The 19,686-nt window shown below is 40.2% G+C and overlaps 4 non-coding genes across 4 annotated transcripts; 3 read left to right on the top strand and 1 right to left on the bottom strand.

The window, feature by feature from the left end:
- The first annotated feature begins 1,302 nt into the window (after positions 1-1,302).
- TRNAA-CGC (transfer RNA alanine (anticodon CGC)) lies at positions 1,303-1,374 on the top strand. The gene has a single exon. It is a non-coding gene; the product is annotated as a tRNA-Ala (tRNA).
- A 10,497-nt stretch (positions 1,375-11,871) lies between these two features.
- On the top strand, positions 11,872-11,944 carry TRNAF-GAA (transfer RNA phenylalanine (anticodon GAA)). Its single transcript has one exon. It is a non-coding gene; the product is annotated as a tRNA-Phe (tRNA).
- Positions 11,945-15,323: 3,379 nt separating this feature from the next.
- TRNAA-UGC (transfer RNA alanine (anticodon UGC)) lies at positions 15,324-15,395 on the top strand. The gene has a single exon. It is a non-coding gene; the product is annotated as a tRNA-Ala (tRNA).
- A 3,509-nt stretch (positions 15,396-18,904) lies between these two features.
- TRNAK-UUU (transfer RNA lysine (anticodon UUU)) lies at positions 18,905-18,977 on the bottom strand. Its single transcript has one exon. It is a non-coding gene; the product is annotated as a tRNA-Lys (tRNA).
- Positions 18,978-19,686: the final 709 nt, after the last annotated feature.

The following is a 19,686-nucleotide window of genomic DNA, read 5'->3' as shown; positions in this document are numbered from 1 at the left end:
TGTCCTCTCAATTCCAAAAGGTATTCAATGATATATTTACTAATATAGGCAAAGACATAAGATGAATGAGGAAGATATAACACATACTAGGAGTCGTACCAGAAAACGAGTCTTTCTGGGTCTTCTATGGAAGTTTCAAGGCCATGATGCTAACCAGTGTGACTGCTAGGGTTCAAGATCAGACTAAGAAGCATTTTTGTTTGTTTGTTTGCTTTTGTTTTTGTTTTTTGGCTTTGCACAACTATCAGTAATAGAGTTCCTGATCGCTGAATCTCAAAGGACGTTTTCAGTTCTCATTCTGCTCCCTCTCTGTATGCTGTGCCTTCTGAGCACTCCCACTCCTGTGTATTCGTATCAGAGCGCTGACTTGAGTTCACTGCGCTACACTGACAGGCGGGAACCTATGGATCGATCTGTTAAATTCAGCATGTCCAAAACCAACGCCATCTCCTCCGCATAATCTCTCTTCCATTCTGAAGAAGGAGGAGGAGGAAGAGGAGGGGAGGAGGAGGAGGGGGAGGGGGAGGAGGAGGGGGAGGGGGAGGAGGAGGGGGAGGGGGAGGAGGAGGGGAGGGGGAGGAGGAGGGGGAGGGGGAGGAGGAGGGGGAGGAGGAGCTCCCCAGGGTAACGGCCTGGCCCGGTGGTTAGGACTCCAAGCTTTCGCTGCCGAGGGCGCAAAAGAACAACAGATCTCTTTTTTGCTTTTCTTCCTGTTTCTTGGATGACTGGGTTCTCTTTTATGTGCCTCCCACTTTGTTTCTTGCTCTGTAAACCCAGTAGGTGTCTCCAACCTGTGTCTAGATACCTATTAACTTGCTTTTAATCAACACTTCTTTCCATCCCTGAATCTGCTGTTTAGTGCGTGCCTTGAGCACTATTCTCCTAGACTATTCTATGAACCTTCTTAGTTGCCATCAGGATGTAATAAAGATGAATAGACTGTTGGGAATGAATCGCTGAACGAATTGCCGGTGGTTTTAATTTTCACCTGGGGTTTTCCCATTAAAATCTTGCCCTTAACATTCCTGTGGAGCAAACAGCAAATAGCAAGAAGTGTTTTATCCAAGGAAAAGTTCGTCAATTTTCTGACACACGGTTTCAATATTTTTCGTTCCACTTCAAGTTTTATTTGGTAAAGAATCAGTATCACCCACAGCTCCCTGGCCTTCTCTATCTTAAAGCAGTCACAAATCCTGCTCCGACACACAGTACTGCTAAAACAACAAACACCGCAACTGGGGAGACGGGCCCACACAATACGGTGAGATATTTCTTGAAGGACCTCGACGGTCTTCTGCGGAAGGGGGTGTAGCTCAGTGGTAGAGCGCGTGCTTCGCATGTACGAGGCCCCGGGTTCAATCCCCGGCACCTCCAGCTGTTGGCTTTCAGGAAGCCGTGAGACTGAAGTGCTCTTTTCCTTGACTCCTTTACCCATTGCCTGCTCACAAGAAAAGTAAACATATGATCTAAGATGTTCATTTTAATGCTGCACTATTTAGACTTCATGAGCCTCAGAACCACTCAAGTCAGCTGACAGAGTAGAAGTCTATTAGTTTCCTATGGAGGCTATAACAAATTACCACAAACTCGGTGGTTTAAAACAACAGAAATTTATTCTTTTACCCTTCTGGAGGCCAGAAGTCCAAAATTTATATCACTAGACCGACATCGGGGTGTTGGCAGAGCGCGGCCACCTCCAGAGGTTCTAGGAGGAGAATCTGTTCTTGCCTCTTCCAGCTTCTGGTGGCGGCTGGCATTCCTTGGCTTGTGGCAGCAATACCCCAATCTCTGTCTCTGTGGTCACACTGCCTTCTCCTCTGTGTGTGTGAAATCTCCCTCTGCCTCTCTCGTTTAAGGACACTTGTGAGCCTACCCGGATAATCCAAAGTAATCTCTCCATTTCAAGATCCTTAATGTAATTGCATCTGCAAAGACCTTTTTCTATATAAGATAACATTCACAGGTTCTGGGGATTGGGACCTGCTATCTTTGGGAGCAATTATTCAGCCTACTATTCATAGGATCCCCTAAACCCCAAACAAGTGTGCCGCCATAACTTTTCACCTTGGCTTCTATTTTCCACTACTACTGAGAGAAGAGAAAAAGGAGAAGAAAATAAGAGGCTTGAGGAAAAAATTGCTTTAGTTTCCTTGGTTTTATGTGAAGTTTTAGGACGAGAAACAGAAAGTCTTCCCTCTGATTAGTCTCTCCATCACCAAAAGTTTAGTCCAAAAATAAACCAGAGAATACTAGTTGAATGAGTGGGTGATGCTACTGGAAAGGACAGCTGTCAAGAAGCTAGAGTTCTGCCAAACATGAAAAAAAAAAAAAAAAAAAGAATTGGCTTTACACGACTCAGCTTACACATGCCAAATTGCTATTTTGTACTAACCAATTTCCTTTTATTTTGTCACTCATCCATTGTTCCTTCTTTCCAAATCTCTAAATAAGATTATGCCTGGAAATGTCAGTTAACAACAAATATGCTACCATGAAGAAGTGGCAAGAAAAAGAATTTTTTGGTATGTATGTCAAAATGGAAATTATTAGCTGCCAAAACAAGAAGACATGTAGTTCACAAATGTCTAAGACATTTTCACTGTAGAGAAAAACCAACCATTTCCTCTACTGTTTCCTGCCCATATAATCACTTCTTCTTTCTATTTTCCAGGCACTCCTCAAAATTTCTAGTCCATTGATGGCCCCGTTAAAGGGCCATTATGGTTACAAATCTATCACTATCTCTGCCCATCTTCACCGCTGAATATTAGAGAGGGAAGGGAATTCTGTCTCCCAGCTTTACTCTTTCCCTACGAGAACTTTACTCTTTCTTTCCCTCCTCACCTCTCAGGTCTGAGAAAGAAATTCAATCTCTTTCAAATGTCCTTAGTTGCTTAATTCACAAGCAAGGAGTGTGAAAGGAAAAGAGAGCAAAACACTGCTAAATTCTAATATAAATTGGGAAATTTGCATCTTTGTCTCTGCTTAGCAATGTTTTCAATATGATGGGAACCACCTGAGAAGCACCTACTGTCTAAATCTTGGGATCATTTCAGAACACTGGGTTGCCTCTCCCTCAATAACCAAAAACTGTGGAATATATAATTACTCAGACAAACAATATTTTTCTAAGCTATTTGAGAACAATTTGCAGATATTATATCTTTTTCTCCAAAAATCTTCTTATTATACACTTCCAGCATAATCTTTTTATTTTATACATTTAATATATATTTAGTAAGAGTAAGGACATTTCCTTACCACAGCACAATGATCAAATTCAGGAAATTTAACAGTGATAAGAAGTCTTTTCTAATATACAGTGCATATTTAACTAATTTTACCAATAAAATACTTTATAGAAATTTCTCTCCCAAACTAGGGTCCATTCCAGAGTCACATATGAATTTAGTTACTCCTTAGTCTCCTTTAATCTGGAACTGTTTCTCCATCTTGCCTTTTGTGAGATTGACATGTTTTTGAAGAGCCCATGCCAATGATTTTGTAGAATATTCTTCAATTTATGTTTTAATTAGAGTAAGTTCAGGTTATGAATATTTGGGAGGAATATCACAGAAATTACGTTTCCCTCTATCACACCAAGGGGCATGTGATGTCAGTTTCTCCCATTGTTAGTGAGTGATGTCAGCTTTGATTACTTGGTTAAAGTTGTGTCTAATAGGTTTCTTTCCCCACAAACGCATTCCCTCATAATTAATAAGTAATCAGTAAGGGATACTCTGAGACTATATAGATATTCCGATCCTCATCAAAAGTTTACCTATGCTTTTAACACTGATGTATGAATTTTGCCAGAGTCTATTATTATTCTGATGGTAATTTTATAACTTTGTTATTACCTCTGCATTTATTAGTTGGCATACCACTGTAAGGAAAAATTTCTCTTCTTCCATATTTATTCATTTAAGTATCTAAGGATTGTAATCACTTATTTTCATTATTCATCTCAAACTGTCCCAGATTTGACCAGTGAGAGGCCCTTCAAGTTGGTTTCTGGATCCTTTTGAATTGTCCTTATGATTTTTGAGCAGTTATATTCTAGCACAGAAAGATAACTTAGGATCATCTTGTACTCTCCCTCATCCAGTCTTAGAGTCTGTGAATCCTACAAGTAGCTCTGTTTCCTTTTAGTGGGGATTGGTATTCAAAAATCAAGATATGGGGCTAGCATTGCTTATTGCTACTGAGGTATTAGTTTTTCTAGGCCCTGTTAGCAGCAGATCTGGAGGGAAAGTGACAGATACACAAACAGACACACGTGCACACACACACACACACACACACACATATTTCATATCCAGAGCCAGCAGGGCTATTCGTTACTTACCTCCTTCTCTTACAGTGAGAGCCCTGAATTCCAACAACAATATATGTGTTCATTTTCCCAACCACACAAAAGTAAATTCACACACACACACACACGCATAAAAATAAATAAAATTCACACAAAATATCAGAATTGACATACCCTTAACACTACAAAAAAATAACCCTGCTACATAGAGGTTATGATTTGTTTGCTTTTTTTTTCTTGTCTTTACAATTGGGATAAAGTGTAAAACATTTATTTGGATGTGTTCTTTCTTTTTCTCTTGAATGAGGTTATGTTATCCTTTTGAAATGCAGTTAGATTTTTTTCTATTCATATTCAATTTTGCAGTAGTTTCACACACACTTGAGTCAGTTTTATTTTTTGACTATGTAAAACATTAATGTTTCCAAGAGTCAAAAGAATTCAGAGAGTAATATTCAGATAAATTGTGGGAGAATGTTGTGTCCCGTGACTCACCCAGGTGATGGAATGGAAGCACAATCCAAGCAATCTAATCTGATGGGAACCCAACTTTGTGATCAGATTCTGATCACAAGCTGACCACAAATCAAGAACAGTGCCTTTCTTTCTACCATTAAGGTCTCTCTCTCCTGGAGTAGCCATGCGTGAGAGAGGATAAAGTGTAAGGAGTTTAGAAATAGCAGAATTGAACTTAAGGTGGCTTATTTTGATAACTTGGTCTTCAAAGATGCAATGCTGGTCACTAGAAGGTCACAGAAAGTCTTCTGAGAAGCTGATAAGAGTGAGGGGATATAGCTCAGTGGTAGGGCGTGGGCTTAGCATGTACAAGGTCCTGGGTTCAATCTGTAGGACCTCCACTTTTGTATTTTCTTCTTACCCACGTACCCTAAGAACTCTTGCTTCCTGAAATACCTTTGTCAAACTCAGTCGTCTGGGCTATGGCAATTCTTTCTTAACCTTTTTGGGACACAGGGAGGAATTGTGCTCTTTCACTAAAGTTATCTGTTGTTTGCTCTATTATTGACTGCATCTCTCCAAGCACTCTCAGCAATCACTAGCGCGTGGGCCACTGTCAATAGGTTATAAAAAGCAAGTAGCTGTTTTCCCAACCACCCAATTTCCAGTTGTATGTAATCTGAAAGCATTAGCAAAGGCGGGTGTGTGTGGCCTAATGGACAAGTCATCTGATTCCTTGTCAGAAAGTTAATCACTTAAGTTATTCTATGTTCTTTTATTCTAGCTCCTTCCTAACCAGGATACAAGAGGCTGAGAAGATTTCACTAAAATATTTCACTAGATTTCACTGTCAGTGATTGATGACGGTGTGCGGGTGGGCACTTTTTGGCTCAGAGCCAAAGGAAAAGATAGCAGTCACCTATCAATTAGCAGTCACTTCAGCAGAAATCTGTAAAGGGAAATCATACTTCTCGGGGTGTTCGAAGAAAGTGTCCAGTCTGAAATGGCAAACATTCTGAACTCTGGGGTCCAAGATCAATCTAGGGGAAAGTTCATTTCTTTGTTTCCCACAAATAGAGAAAGAGCTCTTATTCTCCCAATCCCAATAGATCATTTCCAACCTTACTCTACTTACTCTCTAGGGACACCCTCCTTCCAAACTACTGAACAACCCGTATCTCCAGATCAGAGCTCTTTGCACAGCTTCAGATTCTGGTATCACAATGCCTAATCAGAAATCCACAGGATACACCGTCTTTTTTTTTTTTTTTAGCGTCTTTATTGGAGTATAATTGCGTTACAGTGGTGTGTTAGTTTCTGCTTTATAACAAAGTGAAGCAGCTATACATATACATATATCCCCATATCTCCTCCCTCTTGCGTCTCCCTCCCACCCTCCCTATCCCACCCCTCTAGGTAGTCACAAAGCACCGAGATGATCTCCCTGTGCTATGTGGCTGCTTCCCATGAGCTATCTATTTTACATTTGGTAGTGTATATATGTCCATGCCACTCTCTCACTTTGTCCCGGCTTACCCTTCCCACTCCCCACGTCTTCAGGTCCATTCTCTACATTTGCATCTTTATTCCTGTCTTGCTCCTAGGTTCGTCACGGCCATTTTTTTTTTTTTTTTAGATTCCATATATATGTGTTAGCATACGGTATTTGTTTTTCTCCTTTTGACTTACTTCACTCTGTATGACAGCTCTAGGTCCATCCACCTCACTACAAATAACTCAATTTCATTTCTTTTTATGGATGAGTAATATTCCATTGTATATATGTGCCACATCTTCTTTGTCCATTCATCTGTCTATGGACAATTAGGTTGCTTCCATGTCCTGGCTATTGTAAATAGAGCTGCAATGAACATTGTGGTACATGACTCTTTTTGAATTATGGTTTTCTCAGGGTATATGCCCGGTAGTGGGATTGCTGGGTCGTATGGTAGTTCTATTTTTGTTTTTTTAAGGAACCTCCATACTCTTCTCCATAGTGGCTGTATCAATTTACATTCCCACCAACAGTGCAAGAGGGTTCCCTTTTCTCCACACCCTCTCCAGCATTTATTGTTTGTAAGTTTTTTGATGATGGCCATTCTGATCAGTGTGAGGTGATACCTCATTGAACTTTTGATTTGCATTTCTCTAATGATTAGTGATGTTGAGCATCCTTTCATGTGTTTGTTGGCAATCTGTATATCTTCTTTGGAGAAATGTCTATTTAGGTCTTCTGCCCATTTTTGGATTAGGTTGTTTGTTTTTTTAATATTGAGCTGCATGGGCTGCTTGTAAATTTTGGAGATTAATCCTTTGTCAGTTGCTTCATTTGCAAATATTTTCTCCCATTCTGAGGGTTCTCTTTTCGTCTTGTTTATGTTTTCCTTCACTGTGCAACAGCTTTTAAGTGTCATTAGGTCGCACTTGTTTATTTTTGTTTTTATTACCATTTCTCTAGGAGGTGGGTCAAAAAGGATCTTGCTGTGATTTATGTCATAGAGTGTTCTGCCTATGTTTTCCTCTAAGAGTCTTATAGTGTTTAAATGTTTACATTTAGGTCTTTAATCGATTTTGAGTTTATTTTTGTGTATTGTGTTAGGGAGTGTTCTAATTTCATTCTTTTACATGTAGCTGTCCAGTTTTCCCAGCACCACTTATTGAAGAGGCTGTCTTTTCTCCATTGTATATTCTTGCCTCCTTTATCAAAAATAAGGTGACCATGTGTGTGTGGGGTTTTCTCTGGGCTTTCTATCCTGTTCCATTGATCTATATTTCTGTTTTTGTGCCAGTACCATACTGTCTTGATTACTGTAGGTTTGTAGTATAGTCTGAAGTCCAGGAGCCTGATTCCTCCAGCTCCGTTTTTCGTTCTCAAGATTACTTTGGCTATTCGGGGTCTTTTGTGTTTCCATAAAAATTGTGAAATTTTTTGTTCTGGTCCTCTGAAAAATGCCATTGGTAGTTTGATAGGGATTTTTTAAAAATCTATTTTTGTTTTCAGCCACCAAAGGGAAAACCAAGCCAGCAAACTGATAAACATTCAGAAAGCAGAAAAGCAGTCTCTTTCTCCATCTACAGAAGCCAAGAAACCTGGAGGTCTTCCATAGTGCATTCTCCCCTTTTCTTATTCTCCGGAAGCTGTAACTGTCCACCAGGAAGTCACAAACCACCTGTACAGCCAACCTTGAGGTCATCCACTTGACTTGTGAGGGACTCATCTATATTGCTCTGTGCCTGTACTAGGAGTGAAGAGACCATGGCTTCATCTGTAAGTATCACCGACTGTTCAGTGACTGTGGCTTTCCACGACCAGAGTCTTCAGACCCTGTTCCACTCTTCAGACTCCTTTTGAGGCAAGAGAATCGTGTGAGGAGTAAAGGAGCCTGTTGCAAATGCCAGGAAGAGTTTCTTCAGGAGAAAGTTGTGTTTCAATAAGCTTCTAAGAGTTAGAAATATGTGCAGCAAGCAAACGGGAACTTTCTCAATTTTTTGCTTTTCAAGCAAAACCTTAAAAAAAATAAGATGCTTCCACAGTCTCGGTTGTGTTCAACCTCAAAGCTGCCGCTTCTCCTGTTGACTCTGCTCCCACCGTATCCACGCCCCCAAACCGGGGCATCCCTGCAGCTCCCAAACTACCAGTCCCAGAGGTTCCTGAACTTCAAACGAAATCTCACCCTCACGTTCGTCCCCCAAAGCACTCAGCCTGTCTATCCAGCAATGGAGAGTTGCGAGGCGCTCCCGAAGCCAGAACAGTCTTTGACATAAAGAGCCAAATCCTTTTCTGGGACAAGCCTACCTCCCTTGAGAGCAAAAGATCTCATCTCTTCCCTCATACCCAGACGAAGCCACGGAGAGACATGGAGCTTAGACACCCCCCCTCCACCTCGCCCCATCAACTTCCCCTCAAATCCTAATCATTTTGAGGAGGCTTTTCCTTTGCCCACTTCATCTCTGTCCCGTTTCTCCTTTTCTTCCTCTACTTCACCCCACCCCGCCTCTTCCCTCTTCTGGCGCTCCTCTCCTCCCTACTGTGTGCTCCGGAATGAAATTTGCACAGTAGCTTAGCGCACTACTGGTCGCATTTACACGCATTTTAATCTCTGTATTGAGACACTCATGTGTAGCTAATGTTTTAAGTTCCACATTGCTTTCGAATTCCTTTCCTTATGTTCCCAGCAGCCTTTCCCCAGCATAGGCTGATGCTTGGTCTGGTGGGGGCTAGGTGCATGGCTGGGGCTAAAACCCTGGGTAGATAGAGAAATGCTGGGGGGAGAAAGAATCAGTAAGAGAATCTAAAATATTCTTAGAGGAAGTCATCCAAAGATTTGCATCCTAATTTCCACTCGCACCAAATTCTGGCTAAAGGCAAAAAGCTCGACCCTTTCAGAATCGGAGATTGAGATTTGAGAACCTGTCCAGATATACACAGGGGTTTATTAAAATTCACTTAGCAGGTGGTTCTTGGGTGCTGCCCTTTCCTCATTCCAGAGGTTATTATTTCTGAAATCCTGAAAGCCCCTGAAATTGTTTCTATTTTATTTAACAAAAGGAGTCCTATGTCCTGGCACTGTTCACTTCTTATAAAAAGTTCCTAATGCTCAGATATGTAAAAAACAATTCTTAGCCAGGCACCAGTCGGCAGACCACAATCTGAAAAGCATTAATGAAAAGATAAGATGTACTGGAGGTGATGAAGTATCCAAGGAGATCCTTTTTCTTCTTTTCTTATTATTTAAATTGAGGCTTAATTAATGTAAACAAAAATGCATGAAATTTAATGATTCAGCTTGATGGGTTATTACGTATGCATACCCCCATGTAACCAACAGCTCTGGCAAAGATACATGATTTGTCAGCCCCCAGCTGCTTCCTTGTGCCTCATCCCAATCAATGCCACTCTCTGACCTCTATCACCATAGATTAGTTTTCCTTGCATTTTGAAATAATATAAATAGAATCATACAATATGTACTCATTTGAGTGTGGATTCTTTCACTCAATTTTTATTATTATAATTTGTTTTTGCGGTATGCGGGCTTCTCACTGTTGTGGCCTCTCCCATCACGGAGCACAGGCTCTGGACGCGCAGGCCCACGGGCCCAGCCGCTCCGTGGCATATGGGATCTTCTCGGACCGGGGCACGAACCCGTATCCCCTCCATCAGCAGGCGGACTCTCAACCACTGCGCCACCAGGGAAGCCCCTCGTGCAATTTTTTAAAAGTTGGATACATCCATATTGTTGCTAGTAGCAGCAGTTCTTTTTCATTGCTTGGTAGTATTCCATTGTATGAATACTGTGCATCACAACTTTTTTTTTCTTTTTTTTTCTCGGTACACGGGCCTCTCAGTGTTGTGGCCTGTCCCGTTGCGGAGCACAGGCTCTGGACGCGCAGGCTCAGCGGCCATGGCTCACGGGCCCAGCCGCTCCAGGGCATGTGGGATCTTCCCGGACCGGGGCACGAACCTGTGTCCCCTGCATCGGCAGGTGGACTCTTAACCACTGTGCCGCGTCACAACTTTTTAATTGATTTTAGTGTCAATGTACATTTAGAGTGCTTCTAGTTTGGGGCTGAACTGTCTAATGTGGTCACTAGCATTCCTATATTTGTCTTTCAAGGGAAATACTCATGCATTTCTCTTGGGTATAAATGCAGCTGTGGAGTTTTGGGGGCATAGCTTACATGTATATTTAGATTTAGTCACTATTTCCAAATAGTTTCCCAATGTGTGTGCACCAGATTACAGTCTCATCAGCAGTTGTGTGAGTGAGTATTCCAGTTGCTCCACATGCTCAGCAGCAGTTGATATTGTCAGTTCTCTTAAGGTAATTGATTCTGGTGAAGAGAAGAATTATTTCATTTGGTTTTTAAATTTGCATTTCCCTCATAGCAAATTATGTTGGGCACCTTTTAAATTGCTTATTGGCTATTTTGGGTATCCTCTTTTTGTGAAGTGCATGTTAATTTACTCTTTCTTAATGAGATTTTAGTCTTTTTCTTAGTGTTTTGTAGAAGTTCTTCACAGATAATGGTCTTTCGTAAAACATAAGTGTTGAAATATCTTCTCTCAGATGAACCTTCTCAGGTTCATCTCTTCTTAAGAAGGAGAGGACTTGAAAAATTTTGTAAGAATAGGAAAGAGAAGAAGAGAGGGAGGTTGAAGTCAGAAAAAAAAAAGTTCCATCTGGAAATCTTTCCTGGTGGTTGCAGAAAAAACGCCTCCAGGCAGTTTGCTGGGGCGGGAACCTCGTAAAGAGCTGATAGGATGAAATGTGTTAAGAGCAGAAACGGTGCTATTTGGATTGCGACCCTTACATTTCTCCTAGTGTAGCAGCTTAAGAGGATACAGTTTAGAGGTTTAAGAAATAGTAGGATTTGAGACAGTGGCTTTTCTATCTGGCCAACTACCATATCTTTGAAGACCCCCCTCAGAAATATGGTTACTATTTCAAAGATGAGCTTCACGACCTTTCTGTCGTGAGAGGTGTAGTTCAGTGGTGGTTTATCCTTTCCTTACGAGAAGGCTGGAAACCATACACGTGCATCTATTTTTCTCCCTTTACGCTTTGCTTGCTCACACGGAAATAGACACATTATCCGATGGGTTGCCTTTAAATGCTTCCGGTTTCTACTCTCTGTGTCTCCGCACTAACAACCACGTGGCAGCACAAGGAAGACAAGGGAAAGGAAATGACTAGAAGAAAAGAATTGGCTCCTTCCGGATTTCCTCAAGCCGAAGCAAGAAGCCCATCTCCATATTAACGTGCCCAATAATCCTTTTAGCTTTGTCATTGAAGAGCAAGACAGAAAAAGAACCGAAAGACGAGGCTCGATAATTTCATTTTGAATTGCCTTAGTTTTCTGAGCTGTCTTTGAGTAGTGGAGTAGCCGAATCCATTCCTCCCCCTATACTTCCCTCCTCCTCTACCAACCCATCCAGTCTCCTAAAACTGGATCCTATTTTTAGACATGGATTTCAGGGGAGCCCATATATTTTGGGGCGAACGAATGGGTGATGTTGAACAAAATAAGATTAGACTGGCCCCCCAAATGAAAACTTTAAATTTGGGGAGAACAGCTAAACCAGTTGTTCCCGGGTGGCCGAAATAGCTCAGTTGGGAGAGCGTTAGACTGAAGATCTAAAGGTCCCTGGTTCGATCCCGGGTTTCGGCAGCAGCGTTTTACTGTGGTGTAATTATTAACCCGTTACACGACAGTTATGCCCCAATCCCCAAAATCTATATATAACTACAGTTTTTACGGCTTTTTGTAAGCGCGATCAAGGGATGTGTGTGTGTGTGTGTGTGTGTGTGTGTGTGAAGTGTCTTCCACGAAGTGTTTACTGACAGTGATATTTTATTTAAAGTTTCAAAACCTAGGAAATTATTTTCCTAGGAACTAGGAAATTCCAATATGCTACATGCCCTTGCACTTACAATTCATTTCTGCCTTTATGTTATGTGTGTGCATGTGATCTTTTTAATCACAAGAATTGTTGGTGGTGGTGGTGGGGAAACCTGCAGAAAAAAGAACTACTACACTGTGTAAGTGTATGTATGTGGGTGTGGTATATGCAAGGAAAATTTTCCGATCAGAAAACATGGGTTTGTATCTTGAGTCCACCCCGTTTTTAAACTGCTAGAATAAGGAGCTTTGTTGAACATCATTGAACTTTTAAACAATTACAAGAACATGCAGAGTTTTCTTTTTGACAAGACATTCATTCCTTCAGCCCTCCACCCCTGTCTAGAATTTGTACATCTTAAGTTATTTCTGTTTTGTTATCCAGGAAAGAATGAAAATAAGCACTTCTTTAAGGATTATTCTGTTGAATTTTCACAAGGGGACCTAGAATACTGAAAAATGAAAGCAAATGGACAGTAAAGTCGTCAAGACTCAGGTACCAATACCCCATTTTTTTCCTTTTATTTTTGACTTTATTTCTTGAAACTCTTTGTTAGGGATAATAGGTCACTCTTGTGTCATTTTGAACTGTTTTCTTCTTTTCAAATTTCTGTGTCAGTTTCATAGTGTCTGTTTTCCACCGACAACTCTTGGACACTTTGTCAGAAGAAAATAACCAACACTATTTCAACATCAGAACTGCATCAAGTTGCAAATGGAAAATTGGTACAAACTGAGAAGGAGTGTCAAGGTAGGGACATTCGCTGTACAGGAACTTGGCATTAGAAACTTATCCTTTAACAATCTATCCCTTCTCAATTCAGAAGCTTGCATTTTATTTCATTAAGAAGTATTTGATTGGACAAACAGCATCATTGACTATTTTATTGCCTAACACAGTAATGATTCGTTTACATTCTGTTGAAGTGGGAGGTCTAGGGTAATTCACAAAACATAATTAGCCTCACATTCAATATCTAAAAAATGAGGCTAATGATGTCTATGTAAAAAGGGATACTGTAAATACCAAAGGAGATCATGCAAGTGAATGCTTTGTGTCATGTCCACACATAGTAGGAAACTGGTAGACAGCTCCATATTCCTTGGTTCTGGTGTTCCCAGAACAGCATCTAAACATGTCATGTCTTCTGTAGCTAGGGCTGTCCAATAGCAATATAATAAAGCCATAAATGAGTCACTTTTGTATCTTTACATTTTCTAGTAGTCAAATAAAAAATAAAAATAAGTGGTCTTAATTGAAGAAGAATATTTAAATAACTTGGTGTATCAAAAACATCATTTAAATAAATAGTCAATCAAAAAATTATTAGTGATATAGTTTACATTTTAAATATCATATTAAGTCTTTGAGGCCTGATATATATTTTACACTTATAGCACATCTCAATTTTTAAGTGTTCAATACTCAAAGTGGCTAGTGGCTACCATTTTGGACAGTGCAGGGTTAAACATACATGTCATAGATTTTCAGATTTTCTGAATTGAGTATATATGGCATGAGTGTGTTCTGTCTCTCAATTTAGAAGTTTAATTCCTGATAAGAATTCTGTATTAAATGAATCCATAGTCTGAAGATGGCTATAGACTTTTTAAAAATTGAAGTATAGTTGATTTACAATATCATATTAGTTTCAGGTGTACAACATAGTTACTCAACAATTTTTATAACTCTAAATATTTAATTTTAAAAATCCCCACTTTGTTCATGGGGCAAAAAGAAAAAAAAAAGGTATACCTTATTATTATGAATTCCTGAGACCCCAATAGACATGCAGTTTTCACCAGGTGTAACACAAAATTATGACCAAGCAGTGTTTCTGCAAACCTTCCTAATATGGGAGAGCATCATAAACCTAATATTTTACAACATCAAACAGTCAAGATAATTCTCCTCAGCATTTCATGGGCTAAAAATTTCATGAGCCAACTGAAAGAACAAATCTGTCAGACAAACTATATTCTTTCAACTTCAAAAGGAACTCAATGTTATTTTATGAATACTGGCAAAAGTCCATAAATGAGCAAACCAGGAGAAAGGGTTAGCCACTGGAAATCTGGTACCAGGAAATGGGTTCTCTTGCAGTCTTTTTATATATTTCAAAGAACACAGTCTTAACCACAATAAATCCCAGGGTTCAGGAAATGTCCGGGAGGAAATTTATTTTCCTACGAATATCACTAATGAGAATACTTTTCTGTCTTTATCCATCCTCCACATAGTTGTATCTACTGATTACTCACAAATCCAAAGCTGGAGGCAGGGGTAATTGTCTGAGTTCACCATGTAACATTCTCACAAGTGTGCACCACATAGATCTTGAATTTAACATGAGCAAAGCTTGCTCATTTTCTCCGTCTTCCAAACTTCCTCCCATTTCCAAAAGAATTTTTAAAACCTACCCCTTTTCTACACTTTCTTCTGTTTGGTAATGACATGGCTTTTTTCCCTCCTTAAATAAATGAATGAACAAACAAACACATAAATAAATACTTTTTTTTTTCCTTTATCCCTAATATCTTGCGGCTATTTGTCTTTGGTCTCGCTCTCATAATTTAATATTCCTCTCCATCCCTGAAGCTGTTGTTTCATTCATGCCTTATGAATGCTTATGAAGAAGAGATTTTGGATTATTGGTGGGGCCTGCTAAATTAGCCGGGTGCCTAGATTTGAAGAGATAAAAAGCCCCTTACATTGCAATGTTGAATGCATCGCTCTAGGGTTTTTTACTGCCTGTGGCTTTCCTCCATCAAATCTGGTCCTTAATATTCCAATGGAGCAAACAACAAAGATCATGAAGCGTTTTAGGCAGGAAAGAAGCTGAATTTCAATGGCCTTGTGTCTCAGGTTAAGACATGTCTGGAGGAAATCAAAAGGTCCGAAAACTGGGACTTGATTTGATCTCTTGCCAAGCATAATAGGAGACCCCAACTATATTTTAAAGCTATGGGGGCAACTTCTTTTGGTTATCTGACACGTTTCCAATCTTTTGCCTTCCACTTCAAGTTCTATACTCTAAAGCATCAGTATCCTTCTTCGGTTCCTCTACCACCAAGACACCCAAGGATTCAGAGATTCAGGAAATAAAATTTATTCCCAAAGAAGCATTATCAGGAAGTTTGTTGGAAAGGGGGTGTAGCTCAGTGGTAGAGCGCATGCTTTGCATGTATGAGGCCCCGGGTTCGATCCCCGGCATCTCCACGTGTTGGTTTCACTTTTCCCTCAAACTTCAAGGAATACAGATTTACTTCTCCTAACCCTTTTTTTCCCGTTATAGTCCTGTACACATACAAAGTAAAAACATAACCCAGTGGATTCCAGTGAAGTCCCTCCTCTCTTGCTGTGAGCCTTGACCTCACCAAGACGACTTCAACAAGCAGAAGAAAGACAAAAAGGAAGTGCGAGAAAGAACGGGATGCCAACAGGAAGAGTCTCGAAATCTTGGCCCTGAGATTAAAGTCATGACAATCTACACACCGAACTATCTAGAGTTCAGCCTCTGAAAACCATTTCAAATTAAAAATACTTGGTTACTGCCTTACCTGTCTTATCTTCCATGTCTTGCATTCCAAGCTCAACACATTAAACAAACAAACAACAACAACAACACTCACTCCTACGTATAGCTCAGATGGTGAAGTCTAAAGACAAAGGCGGTCCCCGTTTCTACCTTGCGCTCTTCTCCTACCACTAGCACGTGGGGATCCGGACACTGTGGCCTCCCTGCCGCGCGGTCTGAAACCTCCAATACCACCGGGATACACTAAGAACAGAAACTCAACCGCAGGACTTCTCTCAAGTGCTCCAACGACGGAAAGAGAAGCGAGGCTCTCTGAAAACCGTGACAGTCGGACAAAACGAAGGGGATCTTCCTTCGGGAAAGCGCTCTCAGCTCACTTCTTTTACCGGGAATGGGCCTGCTTGTTCCCCACGTACCCAGAGGAAGCGCAGCAGAGACGCGTAACTAACCGCCTCTCCGCCCATCCGAAACTGATGTCAACCTAAGCACTCGTCCACTTTTTTCCTCCTCCACCTTCCTGTGGCCGCTGAAGCCGCGGACTCCACGCCTGCCTTTCGTTATCGTTACCTGTATTCTGCTCTCGTTCTTTCCCCTTGACGCACTAATCTCCCTCCTGGTGTTAACTTTCCCAAACATATCAGCTCACTCGTCTTGGAGTCTCTAAAGCCGAGAACTGCCAAACCTGGCTGACTTTCAGAATCATCGGGGGGAGCTTTTAAACAAGGTCGATTTCTGGCTTATCCCATCAGAGATAATTTAGAATTTCCTCCAAATCTAGTACCTGAGTTGACTGTCGGAACAAATTTTGGCTGAAGGTGGGAAGCGTCTCCCCTTTCCACGGGGACAATGGGATCTCAAGAACTAATTTGGCAACCGGCGAGTTCATTTTGCACGTCGGGCCCTGCGGCTGAACCTCCTCCCCTGGTGTTCTTTCATTCAGAAAAGGATTCCGTATATACTAAGAGGGGCAAAAATCGATGCAGCATCCTGCTGTCTGTTCTTGTCCCCAACTTGGTCTCTGTGAGTCTCAGAACCAGAGCTGCAAGAGCCCGGGAGACAAACCGATGCCGTATTTCCCAACCATGGTGCTGGCCCAGGCGTTGACAAGGGTATTGTTTTTATTCGTTTCTTCCTTCTGTTTGCCTTAGGTTTCTTCTGCTCTTTTTTCCCTTGGCTATCTCAGTGAAAACTTAGATGACTAACTTGTGATTTTTCTTTTCTTGTATGCACTGAGTGCTATAAATTTCCTTCTCAGTGCTGTTTTAATAAGTATCAGAAATTTTTAGTGCTGTCTTAGTGTATCAGAAATTTTGATACATTGTATTTTCATTTTTATTTCATTCTATTTATTTTTAAATCTCCATTGAGATTCCTCTTTGTTCCATGGGTTATTTAGAACAACTGTGCTGTTTAGTTTCCAAGTGTTTGAATATCTGCCTCTTATTTTTCTGTGACTAATTTGCACTGTGGTCAGAGAACACACTGTATCTTTCAATTCTATTAGATTTGTTGAGGTTTATTCTATGTCCCAGGATATGTTCTATCTTGGAATACATTCTGATGGATTTGAAAAGAATCTATACTCTGCCTGTATTGGATGAACCATTCTATGTTGATTGGATTCTGGTGGATGATGGCATTTTCAAGTTTTTCTATATCCTTGATCATTTTCTGTTTAGTTGTTCCATCAGTTATTCTGAGAGAGATGTTGAAGTCTCCAACTATAATAGCGGATTTGCATATTTTATCTTTCAGTTTTATCAGGTGTTTTTTTTCCTTCACATATTTTGCAGCTCTGTTGTTTGGTGCATACATATTTTGGATTACTATGCCCTTCTTGGTAGATGGGCACTTGTATCATTATATGATGTCCTTCTCTGCCTCTGATAATTTTCTTTGTTATGAAACTGACTTTATTTGACATTAATATAGCTACTCCTGCTGTCTTTTGATTGATGTTTGCATGACATGCCTTTTTTTTTTTTATCCTCTTCAAACTGCCTATATATTTACAGGTTATATTTGAGGTGAATTTTTTTTGTAGACAGACACCATATAGTTTGGTCGTGTTTTCTAATCTACCCTGTGGGTTTAATTGGTGCACTTAGACTATTTACATTTAATGTAATTATTGGTATGTAGGGCTTAAGTCTGGCATTTTTTGTTTGTTTGTTTTCTGTTCTCTGTTATTCTTATTGTTCTCTTCTCCCTTTTTTTGTTGCCTTTTTATGGACCACTTGTACATATTTTGGAATTCCATATTCATTTATCTATACTATTTTTTATTGTATCCTTTTGTATAGATTTTTAAAAGTCATTACTGTAAGAATTCCATTATAGATATTTAACTTAGACTGTACTGGTGTCACCATTTTACCAGTTCAAGTGAAATGTAGCAACCTTACCTCCCTTTCTGTCACTTTACTATTCCTCACTTGTAATATGATTGTCTTAACTATTTCTTTCACTTACATTTAGAACCACATCAGACAGTGTTATACTTTTGCTTCAACTTTCAAACATAATTTTAAAAGCTCAAGACAAGGAAAGTGTATTGTACTTACCATGTTTTTTTGCTTACCATGTTTTTTTTCTTCCTTCCTGATAGTCAATATTCCTACTCTTATCATTTCCTTTCTGTTTGGAGAACTTACTGTAGCCATTCTTTTAAGGTAGTTCGCTGGCAGCAAATTATCTTAGTTTTCCTTTATCTGAGAATATATTGATTTTCTTTTCATTCCTGAAGGATATTTTCTCTGGATATTGTATTCTGGATTGATAATTCTGTTATTTAAGCACTTGGAAAATGTTGTGCCACTCTTTCTGACCTCTATGGTTTCTGATGAGATAGATAGCCGCTGTCATTTGAATTGTTTCTCTATATGCGTAAAGTGTCATGTATCTCTGGTTTCAAGACTTTTTTCCCCCCTATGTTTTTAAGAATTGGTTGATTTTTTTTCCCAGTCAACTGATGAAAGAGACTCTTCTAAAAACCACATAAAACCCAAATCTTCAGGTCATCAATCCCTATTCCAAATGACTTCCCAAGACTGTCCCTTGGGGTTGGTAAATTTATCATGTAATCATTTCACACCTATAAAGCAATGAGCAAAGTTTCAATCAGTGTAAAAGCAGGATATCATTTCCCCCTAACTCTTCCTGTATGAATAAAGATAAAATGGAGGCAGTACGCCTGAACAGGGACTTGAACCCTGGACCCTCAGATTAAAAGTCTGATGCTCTACCGACTGAGCTATCCAGGCCCATTGGGTTAGCTTTTCCCTTAGTATCTATCTATCTTCACACATTTGGACAATTCGTTTTATCTTTCATGTATTAGTTCCCAAGTCAGATTTCTTGGGTTTTCCTCATTGCTAAGAAGATTCTGTTTGAGAGAGATGTTATAATCATTAGGAACATTTTCCTTCCTCTTCTCTTCTTTGTCTTCCTTCTCTAGGTTTTCAGAACCTAGAGATGCTGCGTCCCCTAGATAAAGCCTTGCCAAGTTTCAGACTACATTGCTAGACAAAGAGGGTTTCATTTCTTGCCAAGTACCTCACCTAAATTTCTCCAGGCAACACTCACACTATTTCTGTTTCTCTCTCTGCGTTGTCTTGTACATATTTCTTGCAGCCTTTGTAGACAGAGGGAAAGAGAGTTGAAGGAGGAGGAATTTGAAGATGCAAGAAAGTGTTCTGTAATGGGTCCTTTTCTGTTGATGGATGAAATTGCCCCCAAACATTCCTTTGGCAAGGGAGTCTTGGAGCTGGCCGATGGGAGGGTGGGAACCAGGTGGAACAGCTCATGCTGGCCAGGCATTCTGCCCAACGTGGTGTGGATTTACATTCTTCAGCTTCTACTGGAGCCAGTAGCTCTCCAAACAGGAAAACAACAAGGGACCATTATCCAATCTATGCTTCTCATTGAACCCATTTCGAGAAGGAAAGGGGTTTAACTAAAACAATTTCATAG

The sequence above is a fragment of the Mesoplodon densirostris genome, chromosome 10 (genome assembly GCF_025265405.1).
Source record: "Mesoplodon densirostris isolate mMesDen1 chromosome 10, mMesDen1 primary haplotype, whole genome shotgun sequence".
Classification (NCBI taxonomy): Eukaryota; Metazoa; Chordata; class Mammalia; order Artiodactyla; family Ziphiidae; genus Mesoplodon; species Mesoplodon densirostris.
Note: the sequence above shows the minus strand (reverse complement) of the source record. Positions and strands in the feature narration are given on the sequence as shown.